Below are 20,384 nucleotides of genomic sequence, written 5' to 3'. Positions count from 1 at the left end.
GTTTAGTTTAGCTTTATCTTCCTGTACACTTAGTTTAGTTCTGTACATTTACTCATGCTTAGATCTGTTTAGTTTAGCTACTATTTTTGACTGTCTTAGCTCATGCTTAGATATGTCTGGTTTTACTTTACGTTGTATAGCGGGCCTGGGGTACTTTTAGATAGTTCGGTACCGTTAGTTTTAGTTTTAGCTTTAGCTTAGTTTAGTTCTGTACATTTAGTATCTGTTGGTTTAGCTTAGTATATTTAGACAATTAGTTATCATTGTATCTTGTACCTGTCTGCAATTTTTTTCTGTAATTTTATTTCATTATTATGTTCTGTAACTTTGTCTGTAATTTTGTTCTTGTGTTGTAAAGCACTTTGAGTTGCCTCGTGCTGAAAAGTGCTATATAAATAAATGTACCTACCTACCTACCTACCTACAAAAAGCAGAAGTCATAAAGGTGCAGGACTTCAAGTACTTAGGATCAACTGTCCAGGAAATTGGGGAGTGTGGTAAAGAGGTGAAGAAGAGAGCGCAGGCAGGATGGAGTGGATGAAGAAATGTTTCAGAAGTGATTTGTGACAAAAGGTTGGCAGCAAAGGTCAAAGGAAAGGTTTACAAGAAGGTGAAGAGGCCAGCTATGTTGTATGGTTTGGAGACAGTGGCGTTGACAAAAAGACAGGAGACAGAACTGAACAAAGCTGATCTCAAAACAGATCTTGCTCGATCAGTTAGTGCTCAAAATATGTGTTGGAGATGAATTGCAGCTTCTAGCCCATCAAATTTGAGCTCTATGTGTGTAAAATTGGCTGAGTTATAGCCATTTATGTGTTAATATAACTTTTGGAATTGACTGAAATTTAATCAGTTGTAGATGTCAACCCAGTGATTACTTTCTGAAAGTTTCATTCAAATCCATCTATCCTAATGTTACAGACAAACAAACACACATATGCACACACACACATACACACACACACACACACACACATAAACATGAGCACAAACATCGCTCTGCTTTTGGCTCACCTTTTAGTAAGATAAAGTACACTGTACAGTACATTGTACAGTCATTGCGTGCAGTCTTGACTTGATATAAAATTCATTGTGTCCTGTGTTTTTTTCATCATCCTTCAACTCATACACACTGATACTGAAAATTACTACAGTGTAAACCACACATACAGTATGATGGTCTGAACAAAATAGGAATTTAGAATACCAATAGAGCCAAGTTTGTAGGAAGTTGAAAAGAAAATGATTAGCTGGAAATCAGACAGTATAATACTGTAATCTGCATCTTTGTGTTGTTTATTAGTGCTAATTTTATATTTAAATTCATTTACTGAGGTTCTCCACTAAACAGAATACAGAAGGTCACACAGATGCCTTCATTAGTGGAACCTGACATACACTACTGTTTTAGTTTGCCTACATTAATTATGATCACAAAGTCTTGGTACATTTAAGACTTTTGAGAAAAACAATAACAAGCAAATGAATGAAACATCTTGTTCTGAAAACAAAATTTATTATAACTGTAAATGCAGTTCAGCTCTTTATTTGGGTGAATAGCCTTTAGCTAGTTGCACATTGAACCAGGCACTTTGGGTAACAGAAGGTTCCGGAACAGTTCCAGGGTGGATGTTCTTAGCAGACTTAAAGCAATCTGTTAGCCTCCTGAAATTAACAAGGCTTGTCAACACACTCCTCATATACAAACAACCTGGAGAACTGCTGGGATTGAAGTACTCAACTTATTTCCAAATTAAAACAACACAATCTTTGTCTCACTGGACCTTTAAACTTTTTCCCTGAAGCTTTGCCATTGGTAAAACAAGTTTCTTGTTGATTCACCACACAAAGAAAAACACTATTGTTTACAGATAATATTCTTGTGTAAACAGGGCCTAAAGGTGAAGCTGTGGAGGTGTAGAGATCTATAAACAAAAGGTGGAGGATAAACTCCAGCAAAACAACATAAAAGATGTGTGAGTGGGAATGAAGATGATCAATGGCCTTACCTCTAATGACTGTCAGCAGCAAAGGAGCAGCCTCAATCAGCAACACCGCTAAACTCTTCTGACCACAACCCTCCGACACCAACCTCCACTTCAGTGGCCACAACCCCTGTCTGTCCGTGATGATATGCCAGGTTAGGGGACAACTGGAGAAAATACACCTGGGCAAGGTTGTCGGCCCCAATCACATCAGACCCCAGTTCCTAAACACCTGTGCTTTCCAGCTGTCCTACATCCTGCAATGCATCTTCAACATGACTCTGCTGTAGGATAAGGTGCCGGAACTTTGGAAAACATCCTGCTTTGTGTTGGTACCAAAGAAAGCCTCCCCATTTAACCTAAAAAGCTTCAGACCAGTTGCCTTGGCGTCATATGACATGAGGACTTTGGAAAGGCTGGTTCTGACTCATCTTGAACCACTGGTGAGAACTGCTCTGAACCCTCTGCAAAAGTGGTCTCCACTCATTATGTCATGCATACTATTTATATTATTATTTATATAATGATAAACTGCTCCCCTCTCACAAGTACATCACTCGTACAAACATCATGACTTCAACAATGAGATTCTGTCATGTTATCTTAATAGAAAATGACTTTCCCGGCAGTAAGTTAAACACATCTGACTTCTGGAAATACACAAACATTCAGTTTAAATGACAGACTGAAAGGTGGGCGGAATTGTTGAACAGGTTGGTATGTTTGTGTCTTCTCTTTTGTACTTGCCACATGTAATGTGTGTGTAATTTTTTTTGCTTGAGCTACTGCTTTTTGCATAATTTAAATGATACAGTTTATCAATCAGTAATAGTAAAAATGGAAATACTCAACTGCTCAAAATGCTTTGAAAAGTTCTGTAAGTTGTGAAATTATCACTGTATGTGTGACTGACTTGTATGTGGCTGTAGGCTTATAATTAAGCTAAGATAGCAGCTGATAGTGATTAAGTGGCCAGTGTTTTATGTATCGAGAAGCCTACGGGATTCCCACTACTCCATTGCAAAGGTTCCAGAACCCTGTAACTAACTAGGGATCCTCCATTGGAAAATGACAATAATAAGGGTTACTGTAAAGGGACCTTTGGGTTGGATCTTAGCCAGAACTGGAATAATTATTATAACAAAGCCATTTCTAGGGCCTATTATTCATGTCATTATGTTTATGCACCAGCTTTTCAGCAATTTTGACGTACAGTCACTTTTTTTCAGTCAATTCAGCTCTTCCCCTTGCTCAAATTCAGTGATTACACTTCTCTGGCTGTGTGTTCAGCTTTGGAAAATTGATGAAAATACTCCTTCCATGCTGTAATGTGAGTCACTGTTACAGCTGAAATTCAATGCCATTTTCACTATTTAAACACAGCTAAAATGGCATAGATAACTCTACAACACATGTGTCAAACTCCGTTTCTCGGGGGCCACTCTCCTGCATGTTTTAGATGAGTTCTTGCTTTAAAACACCTGGTTTAAAAGAATTACTTGTGGACATGCTTCTGGAGAACTTGGTGATTTGGTGAGGTGGTAATCAAACCATTTGAATCAGGTGTGTTGGAGCAGAAAAAACTAAAAACCACCAGGACAGTGGCCCTTGAGGCCTGAAGTTTAACACCCCTGTACTACAAGATGCTACGGGTGTCGGTATAAGTACAGTTTTTTGCATAGTTATTCACATGACTTGCTAGTGATTGCTGTTCTATAAATAGCATGAGTGGATTGCGCTATTTGCCTACCAGCCCCACATGGGGGGGGGGGGGGGGGGGGTGATGCTGTCATTTATCTGCAACAGCATGCTCACTCACACCTGGATGATGGTGGAGACTGTTAGAAATATGTTCTTTGATTTTTCCAGTGCCTTCAACACCATCCAGCCTTCTTTACTGAGTGTGAAGCTGCTCGGAATGGGTGTCAGTGTGTCTGCTATCTCCTGGGTTCCTGATTATCTGTCAGACAGGCCTCAGTTTGTGAATCTGCGAAGAACTTTGTCCGATATATCGATCAGTAACACAGGAGCACTGTAGGGGACGATCCTGTCTCACTCTGTACACCTCAGACTTTTAGTACAACTAAGTTATGCCACCTGCAGACAAATTCTGATGACTCTGTGGATGTGAGGTTTATTAAGGATGGACAGGGAACTAGTAGACAACTTTGTGGGGTGGTCTTGCATGAATCATCTGAATCTGAACATGGAAAAGATATAGGAGATGCTGGTCAACTTTAGAAGGACAAAGAAAAAAAAAAAAACCTGCATCCAGGGCTATCAGCATCTTGGGGAAGGAAATGGAAAAATGCATGTACTGGGAAGTAAATCTTAAGTAGAATAAGAATAAAAAGCTTAGGAATACAAAAATAGAGAAAGAATACTGAAAGAGAAGGAATTTAAGAGACCTATGTATTTCTATGGGGAAAATATTTGTAAATAGTTAAACATTTTGCAAGTTTTAAAATTTGCAAAAACCAAAAGACATAGAACCTGAAATAGCATAACATTTTGCTGTAAGAATGGCTAAAATAGAATAATTTATGCAAAATAGACTGCAAAAAACAGAGAAAAAAACAAACAAACAAACAAAAACAAAACAAAACAGGAAAACACTGAATCAGCATTCACACAAACAGAACAGTATATGGGGCTGCCAAATTCTTTTCCCTCTATATTTTTGTCAACATCCTTTATTGTCCCAGTATGGTTTTTGGTGAGTGATTGAAAACATTCTGTATAAACAAAATACAAAACTAAAACAGAAAGAACCTGTTGTGCCCTGAACATTATACAGTGAATGCATTATGTTCTGTCTTGATGCTGTTATTACTTCTGGTCACAAGATGGTACTGCCATGACACTGCAGGGAGGAGAGGCAAGGAGACTAAGCAGAGTGAACAGCTCTTTCACGTCATCTGTTGTGATAACATGCATGTAATAAAGTTCCAGAGTTTACTTTCATTTCCAACTGCCACAACAGAAGCACATAACTGTTTAAACTAGAAACACATTATAAGGCTTAGTGCTGTAGACAACATTTAAAAGATGTTATTTGAGTGTGAACCACTAGCTTTCCCCTATCAAACAAAACTTTGAATACATTTGATTTTTGGAATAATAGGTTAACATTTTACCTTAGGCTCTTAAAAGCACATTTATTTTGTTTTTGCCATTAGATGTATCTAGATTAAACAATGTGCATGCTAACAAAATAATAATAATCACAAGACATCTAAAATTATTATTATTTTATTATAATTATTATTATTATACAGTTTCTCAAGAGACAAGACTTTTGTAAAATCAGTTCTTAAACACATCTGATGGCTGCTTTTTAGCTGCACAGCAAAAGCGTTTTTTTTTTCGTTTGTCTTTTGTAAAATTTGTTTAAATGTAGAACCATAAAAACTATGAACAACATTACATAAGCCTTGCATTAGGATTGTAGCAGTTTCTTTAAATTGCAAGAATTTACACAAGTCAATTGGTGGTGCCTAATGAGTACCACAGTTTAATGGTTTCATGGTGTTTTATGCTGCTCCATGGTCAAGTAATAAGCATTAGTGCACAAATGATCTCAAGATGGGAAGGTCAATAAGTAAAATCTTCTTATCCTACTCCTACTTCCTTTGAGCACAGAGAAGTGAGACTCGCCCTGATACATTACTCCAATGACAATCTAGGGTAGCTAATTTAGCCCTGTATATGTTGCAAAGTATTTGATCATAGTGTGTTCAGTGAGTGCGCTTTGGAATTAACTGCTGGGATGTCCACTTGTGAAAAGACTGGCAGCTGTCTTGAATGTTTCCAGCTAGTAAATAAACTTTTTCAATGTGGAATAGTAGACTCCAAATAGTGAAAGGGAGCCAGAAATTAATGGGTGGTAATCTGGACCCAGTGGTCCTTTGTGCAGACTTTACCACCTTCTGAATTGCCTCCCTCTCTTCTACAGTGCAGTTTCCAAATGACACAGTGAGGCCTAAGGACACTTTCCACCACACAGCTATAGAAAAATCTGAGGACCCCAGCACCCATCAATTAAAAAGCCAGTTAATTTTCTTTATTTTGTCAGTTTTAAGATTGCGCTACTAGTTTGTTTTGTTCATTTGTTCTTCCTGTTTTACATTATGCGTAAGTTTGTCAATGTCTTTTTGTGAAGAACTGTCATAAATCTTTTAGAAGGGCACAGAAAAAACCCTGTTGCATTGTTTAAATACAATGACAATAAAAACTATATTCTTGTGGTGATTTGGCTTTTGTTTTTGTTTTGTTTCCTATTTTTAATCATTTGGTTCATCTAGTTTCTGTCCTCCTCGTGTTTGTGTTTTCATTTCCACTCTTCCCCAGTCGTTTACTTGTCTGTTAGCCCTGAGTCTGTGCTCAGGGTTCGCTTCCTTCACCCCACATCATGACAATTCTATTCTATTCTAGTCTAGTCTATTCTAGTCTAGTCTAGTCTAGTCTAGTCTATCTGAATGCCATGCTTTGTTTTTACAGTAACTTTACACAACCAGCACTTTAATCTACTGAACTTTAATCAGCATCTAAAAGACAAATACACAATACACTGTGATTTAATTATAGTTACCTTTTGATTGGTAACTATATTTATGCAGAAACAAACACAAGCTGACATATAGGCAACTTGGGAAACACTGCTAGTAATAGTCAGACAGCTTTACAAACCATCATCTTAATCTGAAACACTTAAATCCTTTAATCTCCAACCTTCTCGATCTGTGCTTGCTATTAATAGGTGCATTTATATGCTGTAATCCATGATATGCTCATTCTTTTTAAATTAGTTTTTAAAGAAATGTCTTATTTCCTCTCCTTTGGCTTCCCATTCTTTTTGGAATTGATTTTAAAGCGCTTGCCCTACCGTATTTAGCTGATCTAGTAGCTTTCTGTGAGTATGAAAGGACCTTAAGATCAACTAATACATCTTCACTGTTCGTCCCCAAGTTTAAATACAAACGGTGGGGTGACTGGGCCTTTTTGGTCACCACACTCAGACTGTAGAACCAACTACCTTAGGACTTGTGCTTTATCAATGATCTGACTCTTTTAAAATCTAATCTTAAAACCTTTTTATTCAGGCAGGCTTTTTATATACTCTGTCATTTTCGTGTATTTGTATTGTTTTTATTTTTTGTATCGTGAGGCACTTTGTGCACCATTTTGCTTGTAAAAGGCTCTATAAATAATTGCTGATGGATTGATTGATCTTTTAGAAATAATTTAATCATAATTGCTTAACCACAATGAAAGCTGTAGACGAGGGACTAAAGCTGTTCTGAAGTACTAGTGACCTTAATTATTAATTTACCACATATAATTATTTCTAGCCAGAGAAATTGTTCCTGTCTGGAAAGACTTACACATTTAATCTTGCATGCCAAAATCTCTTTACACCTGACCTACATGCCCTTGCACTGTAGGCAAACACCATAAACATGTAGAGGAAGAATGAGTATCATAATAAGAGCATGAAATGTAAGAAATGCTCACTGCAGAATCACCACTAGAGTTAAATTCAAATGACTTACATGATATTTATACAGGAGGATTTACATAGAGCCAGAAAAAAAATATTATGTCTTACCAGGAGCAAGGGCCATATTGACAGGTGTCCTCTGAATGATTCAGAAAAACAGAAGGCATAGCACATAACTCTCATTTCACAGCTGTTAAGAATTTACTCTCTAGATGCAACAAACATGAACAGAAAAATTTCTTCGTTCACATTCATAAAAGTAAATGTGACCAAATCTTGATTAAGGGGGATGAGAAGTCCCAAAATGTGCTTTCCTGAAAAAACAAAACAAAACAATCAAACAAAAACACATACACAGTGCAGTACTCAGGCCCCAAAGAGGGTTCCTGACAAGTGTACTTCCTGATTACTCTTGTGTGGCTTTTGCTGTCTCTGTCTCCCTTACAAAGGGAGCTAGGACTATCAAACTGCTCTACCAATCAAGTAGCATCTGTTCACGCTGGTGCAATTGGTCCACATTTCAATGAGGTCTTATGCATGAATTTGGAGGAAAGCACCCATATTTATGCAAATTACCATCAGGTCAAAAGTGTCTGATTCTAAAAGACCAGAACTGCTTGAAATACGCAATTAGTATGAAATGTTAAGCATCTCCTGAGAGCTGGTGGTAACTGTGACACAGGAGATGAGATTAAAGAAGATGAGCAATCCACCGCCTTCATACAATAGAGGGCAGACAGAAGGTAAATCCATCTCACTTCCTGTGATGAGTGGTGGGCATTATCGTAAAATATCTAATAAATAAATATTATTTTGTTCTAAAACCTTTACTGTATATAGTTTTCTGCACTGATAGCGCCTTTCCTGATGTGTAAGCTGCCCATGCCATAGGCACTAGTGCACCTCCATACCATCGGGGAGGCAGGCTTTTGAACTGTGCACTGATAACAAGCTGGATGGTCCCTCTTCTTTTTAGCACGAAAGACATGGTGTCTGTGGTTTCCAAAAATAATTTCAAATTTCTAAAGTGTGTAATACATGTTACTGTTTTACATTAAGATATCAAACCTTAGAGGTAATAATTATAACATTCTAACAAATAGTGCTTCACATCCAGAAATAGCACAGACATAACACAAAGTAATTAACTCTCTTATAAATGTCCTCTGGCATCTAATAGATTACCATATTTTCCGGTCTATAAGGCACACTTCAAAGCCTTCAATTTTCTCAAAAAATGAAAGTGCACCTTATAATCTGGAGCACCTTATATATGTAAGAAGTCGTAATGCACAGCGCCCGGACCTGAGCACACGGTGAAGGCGTTTATACTTGACGCTCAAGTCGGTACAGTACTTCCGTGAGTTTTGAACCGTTTGATTATCTTTGTGATCTCTCATAGAGGGATCATATAAATGCTGATACAGGTGAACCAGCTCTGTATCAGCAGAGCAGAGATTCCCAACCGGTACTGGTCTGTGGGTCATTTGGTACCGGGCCGCACAGAAAGAATAATTAACTTACAGTATTTTGTTTTTTAAAATTTTTTTAGTTTTGGAGTCTGGACAAAATTTATTATGAAAAATGAATGGATTCTCTCCACTACATCCGTCTATGACTCACTCTTGATGCATGTCAAAACGCTTATCTAGGCCACGTGATACATTACTGCTAAAAACAAACCCACAAGCTAACAAAATGAGTGAAAAACAAACATCTCTGGAAGCCTCGGATGGGACTGTCTCATTACTGAGAAACAGAGGGGTCCCACTGATTCGGCGTTATGATGAGTTGTATTCTTTGTGCACTTTATATTTGTGGTGTATATTATTTTAAAGGGCATGCTTAAACTTCGCCATATTGACCAGAGAACATTAGGGGGAGGAGAGGGTATTATTCATGATGATAACGCAACACCAGGACCCAACTAACAAAGTTGTGAGTACATGTTGGATTTACATTTATTATGTTTTAAAAAATACCCGTTTTCATGTCGGTCTTTTCATTTTATGTTGTCGTATTTATCCACCACAACTTTACAAGCCAGTCCGTAAAAAATACTGTCTGACAATGAACCTGTCCATGTAGCTAAGAAGGTTGGGGGCCGCTGCGCTAGAGCAGCAAAATTGTCCATTTTGAATGAAGTGTGGTGCGAGCGGTCCGCACGAAGTTACAAAAATTGGGAGGTGCACGCGTCTTATAGTCCGGTGCGCCTTATATATGACAAAAGTTCAAAAATGGACCATTCATTGACAGGGCGTCTTATAATCCAGTGTGCCCTATAGTGCAGAAAACACAGTATGTTAAATACAACACTAGGCATTTAATTAGTTTGACCCATGTAAAGCTAGCTGAGAAGATAGTTATGACAGTTTAACATTTTGCTTACTTTGCAGTTTCACATTTGGAGATGGCATGTGTTGTACAGTTCAGTACAGTGGTTAGAGCTGTCGCCTCACAGCAAGAAGGTCGCATGTTTGCCTCCCAGCCTGAGCCCTTTCTGTGTGAAGTTTCCTTGTTCTCCCTGTGCATGCATGGGTTTTCTCCGGGATACTTCGGTTTTCTTCCAAAGACCACAAACATACGTGTTAAGTTAATTGGTAACTCTAAATTGTCCCTAGAAGAGACTGTGAATGGTTGTCTGTCTCATTTGTCTCTGTGTCTCTGTGTTGCACTTGTGACTTGTCCAGTGTGTACTCCACCTCTTGCACAACGAGCACTGGAAATGGCTTGGAAAGGAAAAAGTGGGTAAAAGAAAATGTATGAATGCATGTTTTGTATTGCATTTTATTTGGCAACAGGTTTATGCCAAAATTGTTCAAACAAACATTCATTTGGACTATTTTTTACCTAAAGAGAGATACCTTTCAGTTTTACAGTTTATCAAACTTTTTGTTTGAGATATGGCCTATAGGACACTGTATTACTGTTCAAATGGGATCAAGACTGAAGAATATGACTTTTTTAATTTTAATTTAATTTTATTGTGAAGTTACCAGGTAGTACATCCTTCTTTACCTGCTATCTTAGAACCTCTTCATTACTAGGGTGGTTTGTTTCTATGTCTGATAGATGGATGAATAGAAAAGTTTTGCCAGAAGTTGACACCTTTCACATCTCTCAGAAGGTTCTGCCAGATGCTGACGTTTCCCTGCTGCCTTCAGCCTTTGAGAGAGTCAATGTCTTGTCACACTCTTGAGTGTTGACGCCTCACAGTCTCCACCATGTGACTCTATAGGGGTCAACGCCTCATCATTTACCATGGTGTGTCTCCAAGAGGGTTGATGCCTCATCACAGACCCCATGGTGTGTTCCCAAGAGAGTCCACATAATCTGCCATACTGTCATAATCTGTGTTTTTTTGGTGATTATTGAGTACTTTTTTTTTTATTTGTTCTTTTTGTGTTGTTGACTTTGTTTTATTTTTTGTGTTCAGCTTGTTTCCCAGTGTCTTTCTATGTTTCAAATCATTCTCATAGCATTTCTTCTGTCCTCCCTGCTTTTCAGTCCTTCCCTCGATTAACACCCGTTCCATGTAATCATTAGACTCAGCTGTTGCCACTTACCTCACTTCCTCCCCAGTACTTAAACTTCTGTCTTTCATTCTATCCTCAGTCTGTCATACTGGTACATTTCTTGTGTGTTTTCCTATTGGTACCCTCTGAGCTCTTAGCAATTATATTTCTTAGTGGTTTTGTATTTTGCTGCCATATCTGTCTTTTGTTTATTGTTTGGATAGTTTCCATATGTAATCAGTTAGCTGCCTAGTCAGCTATTTTTGTTTTTTAATAAATCTTAATTTTCTTGAGTCCATTCATTCTGCATCCTTGGGTCCTAATAACAACCAAACCTGACGCAAATATTCACACTTCTATGTTTAACATTTCTAATAATTTACCACTTAAGTGATTTTGGTTTATTTACCTGTTATTGTGTTTCTCATTTTTGATTCAAAAGGCCATTTGAGTCAATGTTGTCCACAAATGTGGTCATGAGTAGCGTTCATATTTTCAGGAACTTTGAACTTATTGAGTTTGTTTTTTTACTTGATAAATTTGAACTGAGTGCAGCTCAAAATGGCAACATTTAATTATGTTCTGCTCAAGAGTGACTGCAAAGTTTTTTTTAGGACAAGTTTTATTTCTTTCATGCAGGAAAATGCTGTGATATTTGTCCTGGAAGGCAAACAGGTGTCTGCTGCATATGCAGCACCGTGAAGCTGTAACACCTCTGCCTGTGTCGGTATTCCAATCTTTGTGGGGTCCATTGATAACGTGCCTCCCTTTTCACCTTGCTCTTAAATTCACTATAAAAACCGAGGGCTCTTAACTTAAAAACTGAAGGCCCAATCTTTAAGCTTCCGATTCTACACAGAGGAAACAGAGAGTGACAGAGAGAAGAAAGGGCTGGAGTTAAAATTATAAATCGTCACCTTCTTAAAATAATTGCCTAAGTCATTTTTTTCAAAAATTATTTTTTTGCCTAAATCATCTCAACAATCAACAAATAGTTCAGTTTTTTGTGTTTCCTGAAACATTGCAAAAAATGACATAGGCAATTATTTTAAGAAGGTGACGAAATTTAACTTTAGCTATCCAAAGTGAAAAATGATTCCAGATATTTCAAATGAATTTTTCCCCAAAACATTTTACATAGAAATCTATTTTTATAATATAACCAGTTAAAAAGCAACTTCAGACATCACCAATTTGAACAATGACCCGCACCAATGTAATTACAAATACTGTATGAATATATTTAGGATATTAATGAAAAAATGTTAACATATAACTGGTCAAATAAAAATATGACGACAACAGTCTACATATGTTCAATGTTCATAATTACATCAAACTTCTTCACTGGGAGATAACCTACGAACTTAAGAAAAAGTACAGTTATTCTTTCTCAAGCACAAGTAAAGTTACCTATGTAAAATATACTTAACTTTAAAAGTTAAGGTAAAAGTAAAAAGCAAATCAATAATTTTTTTTTAAATAGAAATTTTAGTTAGTTTTTTTTAACAGCAGGAGGAGGTCTTTCCAGTACAATGCAGATGATGAGATATTTGTTTCTTTTTCTCAAATAAGCTCATCACAAAGATCGAAGAAACTCACCTCTCCTGACAGCACTCTCACTTCTGATTTTAAAGCTGAATGTAAAGACTGTCCTGAACTTACAAAACTGTGACAGATCATCTACTAAGGATGGCCTAAAATCAAGAAGCTCTTTCCTGATAAAGTCAAAATTTACTTCCTTCTACTATTGATTTTCAGAGGAAAACATATCATAGTTCCCAAAAGTTGTGCACTTGGCTCATAAAGGACACCAGGGTGTGGTTCAAACTAAACAACCCCTCAGAGAATTTTACTAGTGGCCACATATGGATGATACAGTCTACACAGTCATGTCATCATGCACTATTTGTTAGGCATGTGACAAAACTACTAGTGTTTCACCTGCCCCATTTGAACATGGAACTTATGACTGCAGGTTTGCCATTACCCTTGTTAATTATTTCACTAAATGGCCTGAAGTAGTGGGGTGGCACAGTGGGGTAGCGGTTAGAGCTGTTGCCTCCCAGCAAGAAGATTGCAGGATCGCTTCCCAGCCTGGGACCCCTCTGGGTGGAGTTTGCATGTTCTCCCTGCCCACACGTGGGTTTACTCTGGGATCTCACTCTGGTTTACTCCCACAGACCAAAAACATGCATGTTAGGTTAATTGATGACTCTAAAATTGTCCCTAGGTGTGAATGGTTGTTTGTCTATATGTGGCCCTGCAATGGACTTGTGACCTGTCCAGGGTGTCCCCTGCCTCTCACACAGTGACCGCTGGGGATAGGCACCACCTCCCCACGAGCTGGAATGGAGAAGCGGGTAAAGAAAATGGATGGGCATTTACTCCTAATGCCACAACAAACACTGTCATGACATTAATGATGAAGTGATAACGGACCACAGTTTACATCTTCTGTTTTTGCTGACTTCACAAATGTACAACATTGTTTGCAAATAAATCCGTGGCGTACCTGGTGTGATACCACATTTGTAAGTTCATGAGTTCAATCACTGTCACCCTGCTTCATTTACGTCTGGCACAAGCAACAACTAGGATTATTAAACAGTGTTTGTGTTATGTAAAGAGGAATAATGAAGGAAATAAATTAATAGTGCATATAACTGCAAGTGTGTATATGTGGTGTAGCAGGGTATGTGAAATATTATGGTGATGTTATGAATGGTTAACAGTTCATAAATTTTTAAACACGGGGCCCCACCCTCAGAAAAAGGGAAAATTATATAAATCTAGGATTCATATGTTTATCAGTCTCAAAAAAAAATTAAGCTACCTTAAACAATGAGTTCTTCGCTTCAGAGTAAGATCATAATTAGATCAAAACACACACACACAACTGAATTAAGTTTTGCACAGTTTATGTGACCTTTATCGACCAAACAAATATATCACAAGATATGGGAGGTTATGAAAATTACTGAATGTTTGAATTTGGTACCAAAATATTGACTGCGGTGTTGAATCAGCAAAGAGGTTGAACTAGAGACTCAGATTGAACCAAAGAAAACAAAACAAAATAAAACAAAACGAATAAAAAGAAAAAAATGCAGGAAATGTGGTATTCTGTGAGTGTACTTCCTGGTTGCTGGTTCCAGTTCTCCCATTGGCTGGCTTAACAATCATCCACAGCTGCAGAGGATCAGGTTCATCAGAGTGGCTGGGTACTTAAGGCTGCCGTGTGGATCAGACCAGCGCTGGAACATTGCTTGCCCTGGGTAAAGCTTCTCAGCCGACAACAAATCTGAAACGCCTTGTGCTTACGAATGTTTTTGTGTCCTTCTTATGCTTCCAGAGTTACCTGCTTCCTGGAGTCCTGTCTGGTCTGTGTCACTGGTCACCTACTGAAAAGAATTCAGAGCCACTCACCTGAGCCTTCCTGCACTGCTGCCTGTCTGCCTCCTGCGAGACTCGACCTACCGGTAAAACTTACCTCTTTATCTGGACCCAACCAACCTGAAAACCTTCACCCGTGAAAACTCCCTCTACCACTCTCCTCCATGCCGGAATCACTCTTCAACCTGTAAGACAGTGTCACTCAAATCCTACTCAATTATCACCGCTATCTACATACAACCATATTAATACTTACCTTTAACCTTCCCTTCTAGATCCTGGCTCCTGTCAAATAAAATCACTTGCCTTTATTCGTTGCCTCCTGAGTCTGTCTGTTGCAGAGCTGCTCATATTTGACTATTCTGTAAATACTGACAGGAAAAATGTTTTTGTCTTTGCATTTGTTTTTATTTTGTTTGTGTTTTTGAAGTTTGCATCATTCGTGTGTTTGTGTATGGAGGACCGAAACTAAAACTGAGGATTTGGAAAGGGAAACAACTGTCATCACTGACTGTAATGCTTTCAGCTTAGCTAGCAACAGTCCTCTACTGTTCTGCAGTTGCCTGAGACATCTCTACTACGACTTCACTTCCTCTCAAATGAGGCGTTCTCCTGAAACGGCCAAAAGCGCAGGCATGAACAATTGATCTGCACATGGATCCTGCTCCTTCCTGTTTATTGACCAATAGGAGAGCTGGACCAAGAAGGCAGCTTCCTCATTTGCAATGAGGCAGAAATGCACACTGTAATGTAAAAAGAGGACAAAATGTCAAAAGAACAAACGCTTGTATAAGGAAAAGGCAAAAGAAAACATAAACATTACAGAATCAAGTAAAAACTCTTCAGATTGGGATCTGATGATCACAAGGACATCATTGCTGACAAAACAATATGCATAACGACCAAGTTGGAACGGTGAGAACTGATTACCCCCAGATCATTGTCATGACATCAGTACACTGCAAGTCAATAAAATTAGCAAAGAACTAATGTTGCTAAGTCAAAGCTATCCCAATGCTAACTGGATACTAACTTGTTAAAAATGTGTGCCTGCTTCAGTGTATCATTTATGCATTCTTACACCAGTGTAAAATAGAAGTTTCAGACTATGAAATTTCTTCAATCACACATGAATTCCCTATATTTCTTCATCAATAACAAACTGCACAGAAATACAAACTGATCTCAGGCTGTCAGGCCTGTAGGCAGCTTATACCTATATGACATGAGCATGTTCTTGCTTGAAGTAATCACATTGTTTCTAGTCTGGTTCTCTGTGGAAATGCCCTCTTCTCCATTTGCTTTTCTTTTAAAATTAAAAATAGTTGGGACTGCTCCTGGCAAGGTCCTGCTTCTTTGGCATGAAGCCAGCCCACCACATTAACAAGGGTCAGAGCTTGTGGTACTTTTTTGAAGTGGTTCGAACCCATTCTGATAGTAAGTGTCCCACATAAGAGCTTACGTATCCAAATCTAAGAAGGTTTTATATCTTTCTGGAAGCCAAAAAAGGAAACTGAAAGTGAAAATGAAAATAAAAATGAAAGTGATATGTTTTGACTGGTTTGAACAATTAATTGAAACACAATGAACTTTATTGTACCGGTATTTATCCACTTACTGTGGAATTGCTGAATGCTCTAAAACCTTAGCAGCACTGTGGATGGTCAGGATGGTCACGGAAAAAGCCGAAAACACCCGAGTGGTATTTTTCAATATTCAGTATAAAAAGAATAAGTATATATTTTCTTTTTTTATTTTACAAGGATATCTTATGATTTTCTTTCAAATGATGTTAGCTTCAAGACACTTTTCAGTTTTGCTCTAAGTATAAAGCTATCTTAGAAAAGAACGTCTTTAACCCCTTATTTAGAGATCAAATATATTTAACTAGATCTATCTTGTCCAAATGTAACACTTGTATGAGACAAAACTGACATGAAGACTAGACAAGAACAAATATTCTGAGCAGCTTTTAATAGATTTTAGAACAGAATATTTTATTGTTTAATCACTTCATATGTTAATCTGAATCTATTTCTAATTTCAAATTTTAGCATGACAGCTCTGATAATCCTGTTTGTTTTGTGCCTATGTGCAAAATACAGGTACATTCTGAGTGACACAAACTGTTCTCCTGTTGTACTTTTGCTAGTACAGAGACAGTCATGGGAAAAAAAGAAAGTCCATCCTCCTTGATGAGAACCATTAGAAAATTAGGACCATTTTGGTAAAATCTTGAAAACAACATTATGTGCAAACTATGATTTATTACATTCTCACGCATAATCTGTTCGGGCTAAGAGTGTCTGTTGTGTATGATAATTTTAAGATAATTTTTTACAGAATTTTTTTATTACTACCTTCAAAGTCACAAGTTTGCATTTAGTTAATATTTAGTAGCATTAATTTTAAACTGTATGACTTGGGTCAAATGTTTTGGGTTTCTTTTCAAAATCTTCTCACAATAGTTTATTGGACTTTTGTTCCATTCCTCCTGAAAGAACTGGTGGAACTGAGTCAGATTTGTAGGCCTCCTTGTTCATACACTTTTTCAGCTCTGCCCAATAATTTTTAGTGGACTGAGATCAGGACTTTGTGATGGTCAAAACACTAATTTTATTATCCTTAAGCCACATTTTAACTAATGTGACAGTATGCTGAGGGTCACTGTCCATTTGAAGAACCATTTGAGCCCAACTTTTAACTTCCTGGCTGATATCTTGAGATGCTGCTTCAATATTTCCACATAATGCCATCAGTTCCTCCTGCAGAAAAAACACCTCCACAACATGATGATGCCACCCCTGTACCTCACAGTTAGGATGGTGTTCTCAGGCCTGCAAACAACATCCTTGTTCCTTTAAATGTAACAATGGAACACAAAACCCATCCACTTCCTGAGCGGTATGATGGCATGACATTCCCATGGTGTTTATATTTGTAAGAAATTGTTTGAACAGATGAACCTTCAAGCATCTGGACACTGAACCAAGGATGAACCAAAGTTGTGAAGGTTGACAATTCTCTTCCTGATATATTGGCTGATTTCTTTTGATTTTCCTATGATGTCTCACAAAGAAATAGTGCCTTTGTTGTATTCCTTAAAATGTATCAACAGGGGTGCCTCCAATTAACACAGATGTTATCAACTAACCAATCAAAAAGGACCAAAGCCATAACAGCATTTTCTGGGCTTTTGCAAAATGTTTAAAGACATTAATCTTTATACATGTAATCGTGTGACTTTGAAGAAAGTAATAATATACAGTGGGTGTAAACATCTAATTCAACTGTATGCATGTGGGGCAATGCTCAGCTACTACCACACCACACATCGATATTTGTAAAACTGACATTTATATCTACGGTTAATCAGTTGTAGGTGTAGATCCAATGATTATTTTCTGAAAATTTTATTAAAATCGGTTCAGTAATTTTGCTAACGGCATAGGCAAATGACTACACACACACTCACACACACAAACAGGACACATGCACAAACATTATTGTTTCACCTTCAACTGGGGCTGATAATTATGTACATATTCATATAAGTGGATACAAATGTACTCATTTAACAATTTATAAATAATAAATTCAGCTATTCAGCTATAATAGTTCAGCTTCTACATTATGATTCTATATTTAGTCATTAAGGTTGAATGGTTAGATCACACAAGTTTATACATCTCTATTTTAGACACTGGATTATTCTTAGTATTGTAATATTGTTATGTATGTGTTACTGTTTGAATTACTATGCAATCTTTTATTTCTTAAATTAATTAACCTTATCTGTCTGTATCTTTCTAAAACTGCAATAAAATTGTAGAAATACGTAGTTGGATCTTATGTGAAATAACTGGAGATTACCACGTCATGAGTAAACTACAGAAGAGCTTCAGCTAATAAAAAGTATAAGTAGTCTCACAAGTATGAATTTGTCATTTTAGATGTTAACATTAGGTTTAAAGTATTAACACAAATATGGCTTTCATTCAAAGATACAGTTAAAGAACAGAATTCATTTGTATAGATGTAATAGGTTTCAGTCAGTCTGGAGCTTACCTCGGATTTTGTGTCTCTGTCCCAGCTGATTTTATATATTTTCAATAGTCAAGTTACACTTTTCTCATTTCGTCATCCTTTCCTTATTTGTCTTGGTTTTCTCATTCTTCTTCCTTTAGCCTGACTCCTTCTTGTTCACATACATTCCTTTCTTCGTTTTTTTTTTTTTGCTCATGTTATTTGACCACTTTCAGTGACCTGAAAAGTAGAAATCTGCTGGGATAATCTGTCCCTCCGTGTCTCCTACCTTCCCCTTTCTCCCACCTAATCCTCCTCTCTGCTTGGATTAGAAAAGAGAGAGGGATGAGAAAAAAACAAAACACACTTGGCACTGTTGAGTGGAAATCAGACAAACAGAAATCTGAAGTGACAAAAAAAAAAGCTTAGAACTGCCCTACAATTCTACATTATAACACATGTACATCCCTACCAGGTTTTTCCTTCCTGGGAGCTGGCGCCTATCTCCAGTGGTCATTGTGTGAGAGGTGGGGTACACCGTGGACAGGTCGCAGGTCCATCACATGGCCACATAGAAACAAACAACCATTCACACTTGCACTCACACCTAGGGACAATTTTGAGTTACCATTGAACCTGGCATTGAACCTGCCATTGTTTTAGTCAGTGGGAGGAAACCAGAGTACCTGGAGAAAATATTTAAATAAATATTTAATAATAAACTCAGCCCCAAAAGGTTGGAAGGTAACCTTATTGCTGTGAAGCGACAGCAAATCTTCTCTAAGACTTTTCTGTGCGTGCTGATTTGTGTTTAGGCACTGTAACTACATTTGTCAAACTATGCATAGTTCCCATGTGACGTCACAAGTCCGAACACTCCCCCTATTTTGTTGTCATTGCAGTAGGCTTCAGCCATGGCAGAGGAAACACATTTAACATTCGCGGGCAATTTTTGACTGTAGTAGCAATAGCCATTTCATGTCATACAATTATACCCTAACCTTACTTAACAGAACCTTTTTAAATGTTACTTTTACTGGAATAAAAGTGGTCTAAGCTGATTCTAGACATCTTTGAAGGCTGATTCTTGCAGCTGATATTTGCCCACCAGACTTACCTATGTTCTGCACTCAACTGCTCCATTTGGAGTCCTTCATGTTTCCTGATTTTTGGAATTTAGTGAAAACTGCTCTTTGCAGAACTCGTCTGCACAGTTAGAACATCTATTGATATGTGTCCTAAAATTACCGGTTTCATGATTTAGAATGTTTCTTCTAAAGTGTCTCAGCTATGCTATGTGTTAAATGTCAAAGCTAGCATTACAGTTAAATAATTAAATTACAAGTTAAAAGGATTTTGTCAGTGATACAACCAATATCATAGAAATAAAAATTATTATGGTTTAATAATGGTTATAAATAAAGTACTAGTGCTGTTTTAGGACTGATTCTCATCTAAAAATCACTATTGACAAAGCATGCCTACATGTACATTCTTTACATGTATGATATTGTTATTATTCACCCTGCCAGTCACCAGAACTTTGTTATTAACATGAAGTGTTCGAACTTCTTTATAAATCAGTTAAACACTGATTGTATGAATCCATTGCTTTCAGGCCATGTAGCTCCTCCTCTGTGTTATCACTCTTTGTGTACACTAAATAATAAACAATGTTGTAGTGTGAGAAGGGTGGCAAATTGTTAAACATTTTCTTTTTTGTCACCTCATACAGATCAATTCCATATATATACATACATAAAAAAAAAAAAAAAATCCCTTCTCACCCTTCGTGGGTGGTCTCTTTTTTTCATCCTCTGAGCTCGGGTCCTCTACCAGAGGCCTGGGAGCTTGAGGGTTCTGCGCAGTATCTTGGCTGTGCCTAGAACTGCACANTTTCTGGACTGAGATGTCTGATGTTGTTCCTGGGATCTGTTGTAGCCACTGCTCCAGTTTGGGGGT

At 37.5% G+C, this 20,384-nt stretch overlaps 1 protein-coding gene and 1 long non-coding RNA gene across 10 annotated transcripts in view; one reads left to right on the top strand and one right to left on the bottom strand.

The window, feature by feature from the left end:
* The window catches only part of LOC108245298 (teneurin-3), a 401,662-nt gene that overhangs the window by 307,658 nt on the left and 73,620 nt on the right, over window positions 1–20,384 (bottom strand). The gene's annotated exons all lie outside the window — the stretch shown is intronic.
* Window positions 14,466–14,707, top strand: LOC112451160. Its single transcript, XR_003039916.2, has 2 exons — window positions 14,466–14,583; window positions 14,672–14,707. It is a non-coding gene; the product is annotated as an uncharacterized LOC112451160 (long non-coding RNA).

The sequence above is a fragment of the Kryptolebias marmoratus genome, linkage group LG6 (assembly GCF_001649575.2).
Source record: "Kryptolebias marmoratus isolate JLee-2015 linkage group LG6, ASM164957v2, whole genome shotgun sequence".
Taxonomy (NCBI): domain Eukaryota; kingdom Metazoa; phylum Chordata; class Actinopteri; order Cyprinodontiformes; family Rivulidae; genus Kryptolebias; species Kryptolebias marmoratus.
This window is presented reverse-complemented; position numbering and strand designations above follow the sequence as displayed.